General features: G+C 34.2%; 1 pseudogene; it reads right to left on the minus strand.

Annotated features, from left to right (window-relative positions):
* Positions 1 to 9,255: 9,255 nt before the first annotated feature.
* LOC124973739 (CCR4-NOT transcription complex subunit 4-like) lies at positions 9,256 to 10,213 on the minus strand (annotated as a pseudogene).
* Between the last annotated feature and the right edge of the window lie 6,766 nt (positions 10,214 to 16,979).

Here is a 16,979-nt window from a genome sequence, read left to right on the forward strand (position 1 = left end):
GTTTGGGAGAAATATCATAGCAGAGAAAGGCAAATGAGAGAGAAAGGTAAGACATTGCTTGTTTTACATTACATTAAAATATAAGAGAAGGTCAAGCAATTATTGGGATTATTATCAAAAATGAGATGGGCTAGAACATAAAATGTCAAAATTCTTGAAATGTGGGTTAATGCAAGTGAGAATTGTTCTATTCCTTTTACAAGTACCTATGAGGGACAGGATGGTTAGCATGTATGCAGAAAGCCCACCATATCTGGGCTGTCAGATCTTGGGAAGTATATCATTTTTCATAATGGATCACTAGGTATTGATCACCTGGCTTTAAGGATTTGGGTAATCATTCCTACAGCCTTCCTTGCACCAGAAACAAACTCATGTAGCCTCTCTTCTTGACCTAAATATCATTGACCTACTTGCCTGACCCTTTGTCTCCTGGGTCATGATTTCTGCCTTGTTGTTCATTCCTGCAACTAAATTAAAACTTGTTGTGATAAGACTAAATGGAGATTTAATTATGAGAAACCAATTTTGACCTCCATCTATAAAATCCTTCAAAGCAATATAACAATTTAATTTCCTGATTAAGCAATTAATTAGAAAAGTATAAGAATAAGTAAAAGAATAAGTAGAAAAGTAAAAGAAAAAGGTGTTCAAAATAACAATAAATCTTTTTCTGAATTAGAAATTTGTTTTAGCAAGAATTCAATTATAAATTAAATGGCAATACCATTTAATAGGTATAAAAGCTACTTCTTAGAAATCCTTTGACCAATGCTATTGATAGGTTTATACTGGCTGTATCACAACCTGAAATTTAGAGTGCCTAGAAGTTAGTAAATTATAAAAGCAGATTAGTCTAATAAATGATTAAGTCATGGCATCCAAACTTTTAATTTTAGAACTGAAAATGCTGAGTCTTAGAGAGAGAGAATAGCTTGCCCAAAATCACAAGGTAATTACTAACAAAAGTCATAAAACTTTAGAATCTAGGTATTCAGGTTCTTGTTTTGCTACAAATAAAACAAAATATTTATTTTACTGACTGGAATAGTTATTCTCCAATCTGGTGATTATTTGTATAACCAACACTTGGGCACTACTGAAGGAAATTAAATTCAGAATCTCTGGGGGGTAATGTGATCACACATATGTTTTAAACTTCTTCTCAAGTGATGCAATGTAGCGAGATATGACTGAATTACATTGGACCATTAGAAAATTCCATTATAAACTATTGCAATTCCTTTATCCCAGGACTAGAGCACTGTTTTACCCAAGGTAATTTTAAGAAAAAATTATTATGATCAATTTAATGATTAGCATAGAAATGCCACATATATATTTTCAAAGCTCCTGACAAGTACTCAGTTAATACTGTAGGACATGTATCAAGGAAAGAGCCAGTGTTAAGGTAACATGGATCTCATTTTTGAAGAAACTCAGAAAATAAATTAATGCTTCTCTAAAGGTTATAGAGTAATGTGGGAACTATTTGAGCTCTAGTGATTACAAAATCAGAAGATTAAAAAATAATCCTGAGGGTGTACTTTAGGAACAATTTACTCCGAAGATATATGGAAGATTTATGAGTGAGTTGAAATCATTTTTGATCAGAAATAATTTCAACCCAGAAAAAATATTAGGGCAGAGCAGAAATGGTGGTAGGAACATTGTCAGAGAGAATATGTTCTTTATTCACATTTTAAAGGCTAACTGTTTACCACTGAAAGAATAAGAACTATCTAGAAAATTAATACAACTAACAGGAAGCCTGGAAATCAACCAGTCAATGTTGTGCGAGGAATAAAATTAGACTCCTAAAACCAAGGTAATCCGTGAACTCAGTACATACATATCACCCAAATATAGCAAATGCTTGAAAAACAAATAGTAGAATGAGAGACTACAATTCAATGCTATAATACATAGTCAATGCTAAGGAATTTGTGTGGCTAAATGAATGTTTAGAAAACAAGTCCATTCCCAAAACTAAAGGTTGAATGCTTTCTCTGAAATGCAGATGATAATCCACCATCAGTGGGGGTAGGGAAGAAAAGACGTTCAGTGGATTAGACAAAAAGGAATAAAGGAAAGGGATGGGGTAGGAAAAGGAAAGACAGTGGAATGAATTTGACATTACTTTCCTGTGTACTTATATGAATATACCACAGTGAATCTCATCATCACAACAAATTAATTTACAACAAATAAACTATTTACAATGAAAATAACTATGGTAAATGGCAGAAAGATCAATAGAAGGAAGGGAACAGGGGGTGGGATAAAGGGAGGGAGGAGGGGAAGGAGAGTACTGGGGTCCTAATTAGAATAAGATATATTTCATGCTTTTATAGTTATATCAAAATGGATTCAACTGTCATGTACAACTAAAAAGAACGAATAAAATAAAAAATAAAACAAGAAGAAAGAAAATAAGTACTTTGGGGATTTCAGAGACAAGGAGAACAAAAGCTCCCAAATGATGGTCAAGGCAAAATCTAAATACCTGACTTTGTAGAAAATAAACAATATTACTTCTCCTAATTTAGTTATTTCTTCAGTGCTTGCTTCTTCAGTCTATTGTCTTGTTACTTTCCACTTCATGTAGCTTTTATCCTGGAGGTCGAGAAGAAGGAAGCATTAAGAATTGAAAGTGACCTTTCTGATCAAGCCTTCTGCAGATTCGCACAAAAGATGCATGTGGTGGTCTCTTTATTCACCCCAGAAGAAGATGTTTATAGACATCATTCCCTTGCCATCTTCTAATTAAAAACTTCCCCTGAAATGGGAATGAATTATTGTGAATAATTATAATTCTGATTGTATATTAAAAGGTATTTATTATTATACAGCCTCAGAATTTTGTCTTCTAAAGAAACTTGTTAGAGAAGACAATGGTGAGTAGAATGGAATAAAAGTGTGATAGTATCATTATGGGTGCTGTAATGCATGGCTCCTTATTTTCTTATTCATTTATTTAATCTACAAAAGTAGATTGAATACAATAAATACTACTCAGAGCTAAACATGGCACCTCTAAAAATGAAAGTTAAGGTTGATCTGTCAATGAAATGGAGTGATAATATTATGATTAGAAATAGTATAGTCTCAGAACTAAGCAGAATGAAAGGCATACTGTTAATGTTATAGGAGAAGTAATATTGTTGAGTGTCATTCAAACCTGGTACTTCATCAATTTTTCTTATTTAAGAAAAGGGAAACATCTACTCACTTTTTGCATGACAGAGAGATAGAATGCAATGTTAGCTATACTTAATTCTTATTCATTGGCAAGTTGTTAGTAATTCAAACTCACACCTTCTATTCTTGCTTCACAACTTAATCTCTCCTATTTCTGCTCTAGTCAAACTTAGTTTCATCCTTTTCCTGCAGTGCTGTAGCACACACCTAACTAGTCTTCGTGCATATGCTACTAATACTCCTACAGCCACTTCTCTAAAATTAATGAGTGAAATTTCCAAGAAGCAAATCTTGGCAAATCTTTAACATTGTGCTTACACAGCAAGAGAAAGGAGGTTCTGTTTGTGCAGTTAATTATATCCCTAGCAACTAATGTAGAATCAGACACAAAATAGATGTGTAATAAATGTTTTGAATGACTAAATAATGTAATTGTAAACTTGGGAGAAATATTTAGATATTTATAAATTTCATGAAATTTAACCAAACTAAAAATCTATTTTGCTTCTTTCAGATCATGGAAGTCACAATGAGACTTCTGGAACTTAGAGAATTGAAAAAGTAATATTAATGACTCATAATATGTCATAAATATAAGTTTATGCATATGTGGAGTCAGGCCTGGGTGAGTCTGAGCACCGGAGGCCCTGCTGCAGCATGAACGCTGCCACACAAGCACAGCGAGCCAGCACCAAGTTGAAGGAAGGCTCGCTGCAGCCTGCAGTCATCAGACCCAGAAACAGTAGGAAGGCCTGTCTCAGCAGCCTGCCCCACAGCACCGCGGACATCCGGGACCTCAATCTCCCACTTCTCACCCTTCATTGAGAAAAAGGAAGTGGGGCAGAGCTGAATGAATGCCAGACTCAAGAAATGACCAATAGTGTTTGTACGTTTTGGACCAATAGCATTGGTACATTTTCAAACCCTAATTAGCATAACTGTTGACCAATCACAGTAACCCAACTGCTATATGAACCCTTGCCACCAATTTCCAAGCTTATTTGGAGGAAGAATACCTAGCGGGAGGTTAGTCATCAAGGTGCTCGTGTTCTGCTCCCGATCGTCAACAAATGCTTATTCTCATGGTGAATTGCTTTCTTCGAATACAAGAGAGAAGAACTTTGGAAGAAAAAGAGGGTGAGTTACTGGGGTGCCCTGCACTGCAGCATGTCTGGGGAGTGGCATGGGTCCAGTTTCATAGTATTTCTTTTTGACCTTCCAGAGGTCAGTATGTGCTGAACATGCCTATACTGACTTTTTACTTTTGTTTTTCTCTTGTTATTGGAAAATGCAAAAGGTGCTTTGAAAGATACATCTGAAATACAGGCTCTTAGATGATGGTGGAAGAAAATTTGAAGTAGTCAGATACTAAGTTCAGGAAGAACAAGAAATAAATGTACAGGGGAGACAAAAGAACCTGCAAACGAATATAGTGTTAAGTCTTGATTTACATGTGCTTCTGTACTTATGCACATAAATGTACACACATTTTTAAATCAGATAATTAAAATTTATTCCAAATATTTTAACTCCAGTTTTATCAGGATTTTTGTGGACTTTCCCTCACAAATTAAAGTATATCTTATTTGTGAATTTAAGCATCTTAAGCCCTGGAATTTGTTTCCTTGATCAAAATGGGCTAGTGTGTTAAGATGAATTTACTAATGTCTGATGATACTAAAGCACTATAATATTGACTTGTAATTCAGGTTGACAGAGAGTTGATCTGTGACATATTGAAAATGTTGAATTATCTCACAATATTTAGGAGTCTCTTGTGTTATTTTCATGGTCAATACTAGGTTTAACCTTGGTGTGTAAGAAAAAAGTTTAGATATCCATGTTGAATGATCTGTCTCACCTGTTTCCTGAGGGTCACAGAGCCAGTGATAGTTTATGAGAGGTGAATGTTTGCTGAGGTTCATTACTAGCCTCTGCACAGGCTAAACTTGGGCTTTCCAGACCCAGTCTGGGCTTAGGTCTGCATATTTCCTGAGGGTCACAGAGCCAGTGATAGTTTATGAGAGGTGAATGTTTGCTGAGGTTCATTACTAGCCTCTGCACAGGCTAAACTTGGGCTTTCCAGACCCAGTCTGGGCTTAGGTCTGCATATTTAGTGTCATTCACTTGAAGCTGTTTGCTAATAGCCCCTGTTATTTCTTCTTTGACCAGTTACTTAACAGATGTTAATTTTTCTAATATTTTGTGGTGCTATTTTATATTACTTTATTATTGTCATTGATTACAACAGTTCTATTGTGCTGAGTATATAGCTAATATGATTTCAGTGTTTCTAAGTTCTTTAAGACTTACTTCATAGCCCAGTGTATGGTCATTTCAGTAAGTGCACCAAACATACTTGAAATTTAAAAAAAGGCAAAAAAACTCTGCTATTGTTAGATATAGCAATAGTTTTGTAAAAATAATTTAAGTTGGTTTGCAATGTTCTTCATATCTTTTAATTTATTGGCAGATTCTTTTGAATATTAATATTTCCAACTGTAATTATGGAATATTCTATTTTTTGCTCTCATTCTGTAAAAATGTTTCACTGTACTTGGAAACTATAATTAAATATGTAAAGCATGTGTGACTGCTATTGTGTCCTCATGAATTAACACATTACTATGATGATATATTCCTTCATAACTTTGTTAATATCTATTGCCTTGAGATCTATTTTATCAAACATTCCGGTATGCTTACATACACTGAATTCATGATGCATTTTTCATTAACTTACTTAGAATTAATGTTTTAAACCCCTCTTCTCAGCTTCTGCCATTAAACTTGCTCTTAATTCATTAAACTTTAATAAAATTGCTGACATTTTTATTTTGTCTACCATCTTATTAAGTATAGCCTATTAAGTACTCTTGCATTTTGTTTCTCTTTTTTTCTTATCAAAACTTTTAAAATTTGCATTGGAATTACCTTTAATTTTCCTCTCATCTTTGTAAATAATGATTCTTTGCATTTTTCCAAAATTATTAGGAATTTAATTTTAGGGATTTAATATTTACTTAAATTTTCTAAGTTCATTCACATTTACTACTGTATCATCTTATGTAAAACGTATTTTCATGCATATATGTATTCTGTCTTTTTCACATAGTTGTCATATTTTTATGTCTATATTAGGGAAGAAACAGTCATACCTCGCTGTTTTATCAACAGTTATTCTAGCTGTTCTTTACTTTGAAGCGTTTTCTTAGTAGCTTCAATAATAATTCAGATTGTCATGTTTATTGTAGTTGTTTTAAGTATATTGCAACCAATGTATGAATCAGGTATTTATTGGTCAGAATTGTGAATAGAATATGAAGATCCCATCTCTAGTTTTCTGAATTTTTTGCAATGTGTTCCATTGCCTGTTTATGAGGTGCAATTTCTTGTTTCCCTGACCACAAAGATTGTTTCTTACTAGGGGCATAATCATCTCATCACCTATGTCCCTCAAGCTGGAGTCAGGAAAGGTAGACTGTGAAATGAGTACTTCAAAAGCTGTCTGCCTGGTTCCTTTGCATGTGCCTGCCTTAACAGAGTTTGTCAGTTGTTAAAACTCCTGTAACTTGAGCTGATTGCTTTTTACATTTTGGCCACATCTAATGGTTGTTTGAAGAGTTTCAGCACCCAAAAGGAACTGACTCTATTATTACAAGAAGACAAATGTCATGAAACCAAATATTAATGAGGTATCAATCATTATGTTCTTGTCTCCCATTCTCAGACCTTACAATTTTATATTCTGATTTGACATGCTTGTACTGGGAAGTTACAAAATTACAATTTTTTTAAACTCCATGTTAAATTCAGTAACTAGGGATCAGTATTCATATTTTTATGCTTCTTCTATATCCCCACATGAAATAGTAATTGTAATTGGGTTAATACTTTGTTTTTAAATATTTAGGGGAACTTCAATTTCTAATGTTATAACCAATTATGCAATTCAGTACTTATAATTAAAACACCACATTTTTTAAAAGTTTATATATATATTTTTTTGTAAACAAATGGGATACATGTTGTTTCTCTGTTTGTACATGGCATAAAGGCATACCATTTGTGTAATCATAAATTTACATAGGGTAATGTTGTTTGATTCATCCTGTTATTTTTCCCTTCCCCCCACCCCAAAATACCACATTTCTAAATGATTAAAACAAAACAATTGCATTCTAATAGACTTACCTTGAATAGAAGAAAAGGTGTACAGAAATTAAACACTTACTGTTTCATAAACAATATTATGTAAGAGTGGACTGCAACATTTTACTATGGATTACCTACTATCTACCATAATTAAATGAGCACTTATTAGAAGTCTCATCAGTGTGTAAATCATGATGTCATGTGCTCTTATACTTATGTAAATTGACTTCTCTTATCCATAGCCACAAAGATCTAGCTATTTCTCTAGATCATGAAATGTTATTGGTCTGAAGGGAATACAAAGAATTAGAGGGAGCTTTGTAGATTCATCTATAATCTTGCTGAAGATAAGAGAATGAATGCTTTTCTGTCAAAGTATTCTAGTATGAAAACTTCTGTGTGCCACACATTAAAGGCAAAGATGAGATAAAATTTAATTATGTAAATTATGTATCAGAGTATGGACTTGCTGTATTCTACTTGAGAGAATCAGAAGATGAACAAACTCTCTTTTGCACATCATCTCAAAAGCCCAAATTAAATGACAACACTACTAAGAATGACTCCTTAGAAAACACTACCTCTAAATGTCACATAGGATCTTAGACCCAAAAGGCCTGAAACCTTCAAGGGTAGAAGAACAAAACCATAAATATTCTGGAATCAAACTTATATTTTTACATATACATAATATTTCCTCTGTAATTAAAAACAAGACTGAAAGGATAAATATCTCTCCTTGAACAGCTTCTTTTCCACACGAAGTATGTCTGTGACATGTTACCAAAGAATAATCAGAGCTCTCAAATATGCTCAAACTCTATTTATAGCATAGTGTTGATGTGTGTATCAGTCAAAATAAGTAAATGCCCTACCAGTTAGAGTGACTTTAATCCCTCAGGTTCTCATTAATTATATATTAAAAATTGTTTTAACCACTTCACTTTTGTATGTGAAATAAGACTTTTTTTTAACTATAACATTGGGCTGTTACAGAATCACAGTTTCAGTGTCCATATATTTGTTTTTCTTTTTTTACTTATATGCCATAATAAAGTTTGGTAATTGTCCTATTTAGCAAAATGCTTCCAAACATTGACTTCGTATAATACTCCATCATCCTAACAAAGTGCAAAATTACAAGGTACCTGTCTAATTAAAAATATTTTAGATGATAATACTTTTTTTTACAGAAATTTCCATGAGTAATAAGAACCTTCTGTTATCCAACAGTTCCCTCCCTACCCACCCAACAAAGAGAAGCATGAGTCATTCAAGAATTTTCAAAGGCTTTCAGTGAAACCAAATTCAAGTCCATAGAAGTACTATTGAAGTGTGGTTTGCTGTGTGTTTAAAGGGCATGATGCTATTGCATGGAAAGGCTATCCAAGAATAGTAGCCTGCCTGGCCTGGAAAACTGACAGAATTGTAAATTGCTCAGTGCTGCTGCAATTGAGGGAAGCTTTGTGGCAAGACCAAAAAGGTACAATTAAGAGAGTTGGCATTGGTTCATGCGGCAGATATAGGAATCCAGAGCCAAGACCTTTGGCAGTTGTTGTATGTGAAAAGTTCTAAAGAGATGTGTGTGAAAGGGAAAGTTTGTCTTGGATGAAAATTCCTGCTAACTCAGGTATGCTATAGCTTTTTGAGAAACATCAAAAGGATCCAACCCCAAGTCATCTTCTGGTTGTTTAGAAGAACCAGAGACATATGCTGCTTGCCAGTCTGTAGAGAATGATACTGTTTTTTTGTGATGTGAAGAGACTCTGTGGCTCTGGTGCCATAGGCCAATTACTAGATGTCCATGGGGAGCTGGGAAAAGGAGGAAAACCACTTGGGATCGGGTTGGAATGGCAAAAATTGGCAGAAAATAGTGACTGTGAATCTGTTAATACCTCTTCAAATGGGGACCTTGTACTGTGATTGGATGTACTTTGGGGGATGACTGAATTGGATTTTGATAAATCAGGTGGTGGTGAAGGTGTATCAGTGTTTGATATCTGCTGAGAATTACCACAGTTCCCTACAGTGAGAGATTCTGAAGGTGTATCAATGGTGCTCTGCAGTGGTGTCACTTGGTTCTTATTTTTATCAACTGAATCCATAGATAATTGAAGAAAATTGGAATTTAACTTATACAATTCTTAAAATAATTTCTGTTCATATTTTTGGTGTGTATCAACATGAATTTCCTTTTTTGTGAAGATCACCTCCCCATTCATGTAGGTACATGCTGTCAGGTTTTGGACACTGCGTATTCTGAAAGAAATAAATGCACCATTTTTATTTATTTATTTTTTGCACCAAGGATTCCTTAAGAGTTATGCTATCTACCACGACATTGTTGACACACTGTATAGCACTTATAGCATTTTATGACCAGATATAGGTCAGATATAAGCCCTGGCACTAGGACCCTGTAATCCTGCATATGATGTGCTATTATTGATGACAAACAGTGTGTTTTACCAAATTTTGCAAAGTATTCTGGTTGTTTTAAAACCCCTGGGTCAGCTAGGCACTGGGACAGACTTACAACAAAGACGAGATTTTTTTGAGAGCATATACACTAGTCAAATATTTGTGATTTTTCTGTTTTCTCTCATTTTGTTCTCATTCTTTCTCCTTTGCAGTTCTTCCTGGGAGAGTGGTTCTTGAACTTCTGGATCTTCTGAATGTGGCTTTCTATGTGCAGGACAAAGACCATTTTCATCAGTGCAACTTCTAGGCCAACAAAATTGACAAATCCGGTGGCCACGGTAGGTGCAAAGGAAAAAGTTTATTTCATATATCTCAAGGACTCCATGCAAAGACTGCATTCCACAGGATCTTCCTTAGCATCAGGATTTTGAAACATCTTCATGTTTATTCAACAGTGGCAAATGTTTATACTAATTTATGGGGAAAGGAAGTTGAGCATTGAGAGCTAAAATGTAGAACTTTGAAGACCCACCTGCCTTTCCTCACTTTTCCCTTAGTGGACTCCACTCCACGCCATTTCCTTACAAGAGACCACTGAACTAGCGTAAGGGGAAAAACTCTTCATAACCAGGCCACATTGCTTCAGAAGTCCAACATTTATAACTGAGAGACAGTCTCAGCTTTTGGTGGGTTCCACAGCCAGACAGTCACCATCTTACATTAGGGTAAGACTTCCCATGTACTTATTTTTTTGAGAAATCTCCTTGTTATTTCCTTAGTGTCTGTGTTTTAGATTTCCACCACAATGTATAAGGGTTCTGTTTTCTTTATATCCTGACCAATGCTTCAAAAAATTCTTTAAAATTTTTTAAATAGTAGCAATACTAATGGAGGTGAAGTAGTATCCCATTGTGTTAATGATTTGCATGACTTTAATGACTAGTGATGTTGAACATCTCTTTTGGTATGTATTGGCCTTTTGTATGTCTTCGTTATAACGTCTCCTCAAGTGTATGCTAGTTTTTGCAGACTACCATAAAAAATACTGCAGGCTGGGTGGCTTAAACAATCACTTTATTTTTTCATAGTTCTGGAGTTTGAAAAGTCTAAAATCAATGTTTAGACAGTGTTCAGCTTTTGGTGAGGGCTCTCTTCTTGGAGAGTAAGCCTGTGGTGTCTCTGAAAAACTCAATAATCCTGTTGAATCATGACAACTGAAGATCTTATTTAATCTTGATTGCAACTATAAAGATCTCCCTTCCAAATATATTGTCACATTAGGGAATAGGGCTTGAAGATTTAAAATTTGAGAGGACACAAAGTCCATAACAAAGTATTCTGTCCACATTTGAGTTCTATTTGTTATTGTTGTTGAGATAAAAAATTTTAAAGTATATTCTGGATATTAATCATTTATCAGATACATGCTTTATACACATTTTCTCCTGTGGATTGCCTTTCTATTCTGTGATAGTGCTCTTTGAGACACAAAAGGTTTTCATTTTGATGTAGAACAGTGTATTTTTCTTTGTCTTTTGGTCACTGACCATCCATGTCAACCAACATATCAGCTGTTGCAGGATCACAGTGCTTATGTTCAAGTAACCCTTACCCATAGCCTAACATTACATCACAAAGGCTATCATTTACCTCTCTTACTCTCATCACATATCTATTGTGTCAGCTAATATCATGACAGGAAAGATAAGTACAGTACAAGAAGGTATTTTGAGAGATAAAACCACATTCACATACCTCGTTAACAGAATTTTACTTTTCTTACAATATTTTGTGTCTTTGGTTTTCATACTCAAGAAATAATTGCTAACTGCATTGTCATGAAGCTTTCCCCTGTTTCCTTATAAGAATTTTATAATTTTAGCTCTTCTGCTTATGTCTTTTATTCATTTTATTTAAGTTTTATATTTAGGATAAGGGAAGGATCCAACTTTATTCTTTTATTTAGGCACATACATTTTCCACAGACTGTCAAAAAGATTGTCCTTCCCCTACTGAATATACTTGGTATCTAAAATAGTATGATCATAGTGTAGTCACTTTTATCCATGGATAGGATGTTCCAAGACTTGTGGATGCCTAGAAATGTAGATAGTTCTAAACCATGTACATACACTGTTTTTACCTATTTTGTGCAAAATTTCTATGATAATTTATAAAATAGTCACAGTAAGTTATTAGTGATAGTAATAAAAAGTAACAATAATGATAAAATAGAACAATTAATAAAATTATACTGTAGAAATGTTATGTGAATGTGGTTTCCTCTTTCTCAAAATGTCTTCTTAAATCCTTCCTGTCAATACAATACCTGTGATGAGATGAAGTGAGGTGAGTGACAGTCTTTGTGTTAGGCTATGAATAAAGGTTACTTGAACACAAGCACTGTGATACTGCAATAGTTGATTGGATGGTTGCTATGGCTACTAAGTAACTAGGGGACAGGCAGTTTATATGCTGGACAAAGGGATGATTAATGTCCTTGCACAGATGATATTTTATTATTATACTCACAAGAGCATGCAATTTAAAACTTGTAAATTGTTACTGTAATTGTAATACTGAAATTTAATATTTTTGTGCCGTGTTTGACCTTAGGTAACTGAACCACAGAAGGTGAAACTGGACAAGGAGGACTACTGTGTAAGTGATTATTTCTCAACTTTATACTTCATTCCATTAATTTATATGTCTCCACTACCTTCCACTGTGCCTTTTTTTGTTTGGTCTGGTTTTACTTTTTTGTGCTGCTGGGGAGGAAACCTAGAGTCCTTCATCATGCTAGGCAGTTGGTCTACCAATGAACTTCAATATTGCTCCAATGACTATAACTTTGTAGTGCATTTTGAAATCAAGATGGAAGTTGTCGTGATCCTTGATATTTCCAAATACACTTCAAGGGGATAAGTTCTATTTTTAATAAAGGGAACCAAAGAGTAAGAATATAAAAATACTACTTTTTGTTTTTAATGTGAGATAATTTTTAGTATATTCAGATTTGTGCAGTTATCACCACTAATTTTAGAATACTACAAATACCCTGTACTTGTTACTAGAGTGTACCACCACTCTATCATCTAATTAAACTTTAGTTTCTATAGATTTTGTTTTTATGGATATGTCTGTTTTGAATTGTTCATGTAAATGGAATTATACAGTATGTGAGTTTTATGTCCACTTTTTCACTTAGCATAATAGCTTTTTAGATTATTTTCTTTTTATTTTCACAGACTTCATTATGATTTATTGTTCACAAATACAAATGGGGCACAACTTTTTGTTTCTATGGTTGTACATAATGTAGATTCATACAATTCATGTAATCATATGTGTACATAGCATAGTGACATCTTTCATTCCATTGTGTTCCACTGTCTTTCATACCCCCACACCCTCCCCCCTCTCATTTCCCTCTATGTAATCCAAAATTACTCCATTCTTCTCTCCCCCCCAACACCACCCATATTATGTATCATTATCTACTTATCAGGGAAAATATTCAGTCTTTGGTTTTTTGAGATTGGATTATTTCACTTAGCTTGATATTCTCCAGTTCCATCCATTTATTTGCAAATACTATAATATTATTCTTCATGGTTGAATAATATTCCATTGTGTATATATACCATAGTTTCTTTATCCATTCATCTGTTGAAGAGCATCTAGGTTTGTACCACAATCTAGCTATTGTGAATTGAGCTCCTTTAAACATTGATGTGACTGTGTTTACTGTAGTATGCTGATTTTAATTCTTTTGGGTATAAAACGAGGAGTAGGATAACTGGGTCAAAAGGTGGATTTATTCCAAGTTTTCTGAGAAATCTCCATATTGCTTCCCATAGTGGCTGCATCTATTTGCAACTCCACCAGCAAGGTAAAAGTGTGTCTTTTCCCCGACATCCACCCCGAATCCTATTATTGCTTGTGTATTTGATAATAGCCATTCTAGGTGGACTGAGATAAAATCTTGAGGTGGTTTTAATTTGCATTTCTCTAATTACTAGAGCTTTTGAACACTTTCATATATTTGATAATTGACTGCATATCTTCTTCTGTGAAGTGTACAGTTCCTCAGCCCATTTTTTGATTTGGTTCTTTGTATTTTTGTCGTAAAGTTTTTTAACTTCTTTATAAATTTTGGAGACTAGTGCTCTATCTGAGGTTCATGTGGAGATTTTCTCCCACTCGGTAGGGTCTCTTTTCACATTATTGATTGTTTTCTTTGCAGAGAAAAAGCTTTTTAGTGTGAATCCATCAAATTTATTGATCCTTGTGTTCATTTCTTGACTTTAGGAGTCTTTTTAAAGAAGTCTGATCCTAAGCCAAATGAATATTTGGGCATATTTTTTCTTCTATTTGGTGTAGGGTCTCTGGTCTAATTTATAGGTCCTTCAACCATTTTTAGTTAAGTTTTTGCAGGGTGAGAGAGTTTTAATTTCATTTTACTTCATATAGATTTCCAAATTTCCCAGGACCATTTGTTGAACAGACTTTTCCTCCATTGTATGTTTTTGGCACCTTTGTCTAGGATGAGATAAATATATTTTTGTGGGTTTGCCTCCATGTCCTCTATTCTGTACCTTTGGTCTGCCTATCTATTTTAGTGCAAATACCATGCTGTTTTTGTTTCTGTTGCTCTGTAGTATAGCTTGAAGTCTGGTACTATGATAACTCATACTTCACTCTTTCTGTTCAGGATTGCTTTGGCTATTTGAGGTTTCTTATTCTTCCAGATGAAGTTCATGATTTCTTTCTCTATTTCTATGAGGAACATCATTGGGATTTTAATTGAAATTGCAGCAAATTTGTATAGTGCCTTTAATAGTACAGTCACCTTGACATTATTAATTCTGCCTATCCAAGAACATGGGAGATCTTTCCATCTTCTAAGGTTTCATTAATTTCTCTCTTTAGTGTTTTATAATTCTCATTGTAGAGGTTTTTCACTTCTTTTGTTACATTGATTCCCAAGTATTTTTTAAGGCTATTTTGAATGGAGTGGTTTTATTCATTTCTCTCTCAGAGGATTCACCACTTATGAATAGAAATGCATTCGGTTTATATGTGTTTCTTTTATATACTACAATTTGCTGAACTTATTTATTAATTCTAGAAGGGTTCTGGTGGAGTTTTTTGGATCTTTTATATGTAGAATTTTGTCATCATCAAATAGAGATTGCTTGAGTTCTTCTTTTTCTATTCATATCCCTTTAATTTCTTTGGTCTGTCTGCTTTCTGTGGCTAGTGTTTCAAAGATGACGTTGAGTAGAAGTTGTGAAAGAGGGCATCCCTTTCTTGTTCCAGTTTTTAGAGAGAATGCTTTCAGTTCTTCTCCACTTAGAATGATGTTGGTTTTGGGTTTAAAATATTGAGGTATGTTCCTACTATCCCTATTTTTTTCTAGTGTTTGAGCATGTAGGGATGCTGTATTTTATCAAATGCTTTCTCAGTATTTATTGAACAATCATTATTCTTAACTTTAAGTCTATTGATGTGATGAATTATGTTTGTTTGATTTCCAGATGTTGAATCAACTTTGCATCCCTAGGATAAAACCCACTTGATCATGGTACACTGTCTTTTTAATATGGATTTTATGCATTTTGCCAGAATTGTGTTGAGGATTTTTGTGACTATATTCATCAGGGATATTGGTCTAAAGTTTTCTTTCCTTGTCTGGTTTTGGTATCAGAGAAAGATAGTAGGATATGATGTGACTATCAGGGTCATAGGTTATTCTGTGAGTCTCACATGCCATAGTGAGGTATAAGGTAAGTGTCAGTGGTTCCAGTGACAATATTATGTGAGCTTCAGAGGCCACATTGATGGCATGATGTGAGTGTCAGAGGCCACAGTGATGCTATTTGTGAATGAGGTTACAGGGAGTGTTTATGTGAGTGTCAGAGGCCCTTTGAGGATATTATGTGAGTGTCAGAAACTCCATTGAGGACATTGTGTGAGTGACAGAGGTCAAAGTGATTGTCTTATTTGCATGCCAGATGCCTCAGTGGGGATATTATGTAAGTGTCAGAGGACACTGTGACGGTATTGGGGGAGTGTCTGAGGTCACCCTGAACAAATATGTGAATGTGTGAGGCCAGTATTTGCATATATATATATATATATATATATATATATATATGTACACTAGAAGGTTTTATAGAAGGTTATATACTGTACTGGAGTTTTAAGCAAGATGGTGAAAATGATGGTGATGATTATGGTTGTAGGTTACCAGGTAATGATAACTGCCATTCTTTGAGTATTCTCTTTGCATAGTCCACTGTTAGGTTTGGGGATGAAATTAAGTGTTCTTTAAATACTAAGCAGAAAAGTTACTAAAACATAAAATCATCTTTCAAATCATCTTTCAGTGTGAGTACAAACAATCCTTGCAGGTACCTAGTATCTTATTCTTTCAACTTTATCTACCAAGCACCTACTGAATCCTGAAACAGATATGCACTTCTTTGTTTCTGTAGTCCTATAAAGTAGAAAGTGATATCTCCATTTTACTGGTAAGAAACCTAAGGGTCAAAGATGTTAAGTATTTTGCAGAAGATCACACAGCTATATAGCAGTACCACCATCAAGATAAATCTTGAGAGCCTCTTTCTCATTTTCCATTCTGCCTCCCATCTTTATATCTGTTTCAGGATTCAGTAGGTGCTTGGTAGATAAAGTTGAAAGAATAAGATACTAGGTACCTGCAAGGATTGTTTGTACTCACACTGAAAGATGATTTGAAAGATGATTTTATGTTTTAGTAACTTTTCTGCTTAGTATTTAAAGAACACTTAATTTCATCCCCAAAGCAAAAACAAACCAAACAAACAAACCAAAAAAAAAAAAAAAAAAACACCATTTTTTACTATATAAAGTGATACATTAAGTCAATGATCTACACTGGCAATTTTCAGTTTTGCTAATGAAAAGTCATGTAATATGCATAAAAATCATGACTGATCTTTTGGCTGAAATGTGAATTTTTTCTGTATGTTTTGTGTTTAATTCAACATTTTAGACTCTTCACATTGCAAATTGTGACTTAGTGATAAGTTCTATAATACTTGAATGAAATCTGACATCCTAGAATACCACCTACTAGAAGCCAGGGAAGTTCCACAAATAGCAATGGAAGGGTGCCACTCATCTCTCCTTTTCAGGTACACACATAGCTTTGC

The sequence above is a fragment of the Sciurus carolinensis genome, unplaced genomic scaffold (assembly GCF_902686445.1).
Source record: "Sciurus carolinensis unplaced genomic scaffold, mSciCar1.2, whole genome shotgun sequence".
In the NCBI taxonomy this organism is placed as follows: Eukaryota; Metazoa; Chordata; class Mammalia; order Rodentia; family Sciuridae; genus Sciurus; species Sciurus carolinensis.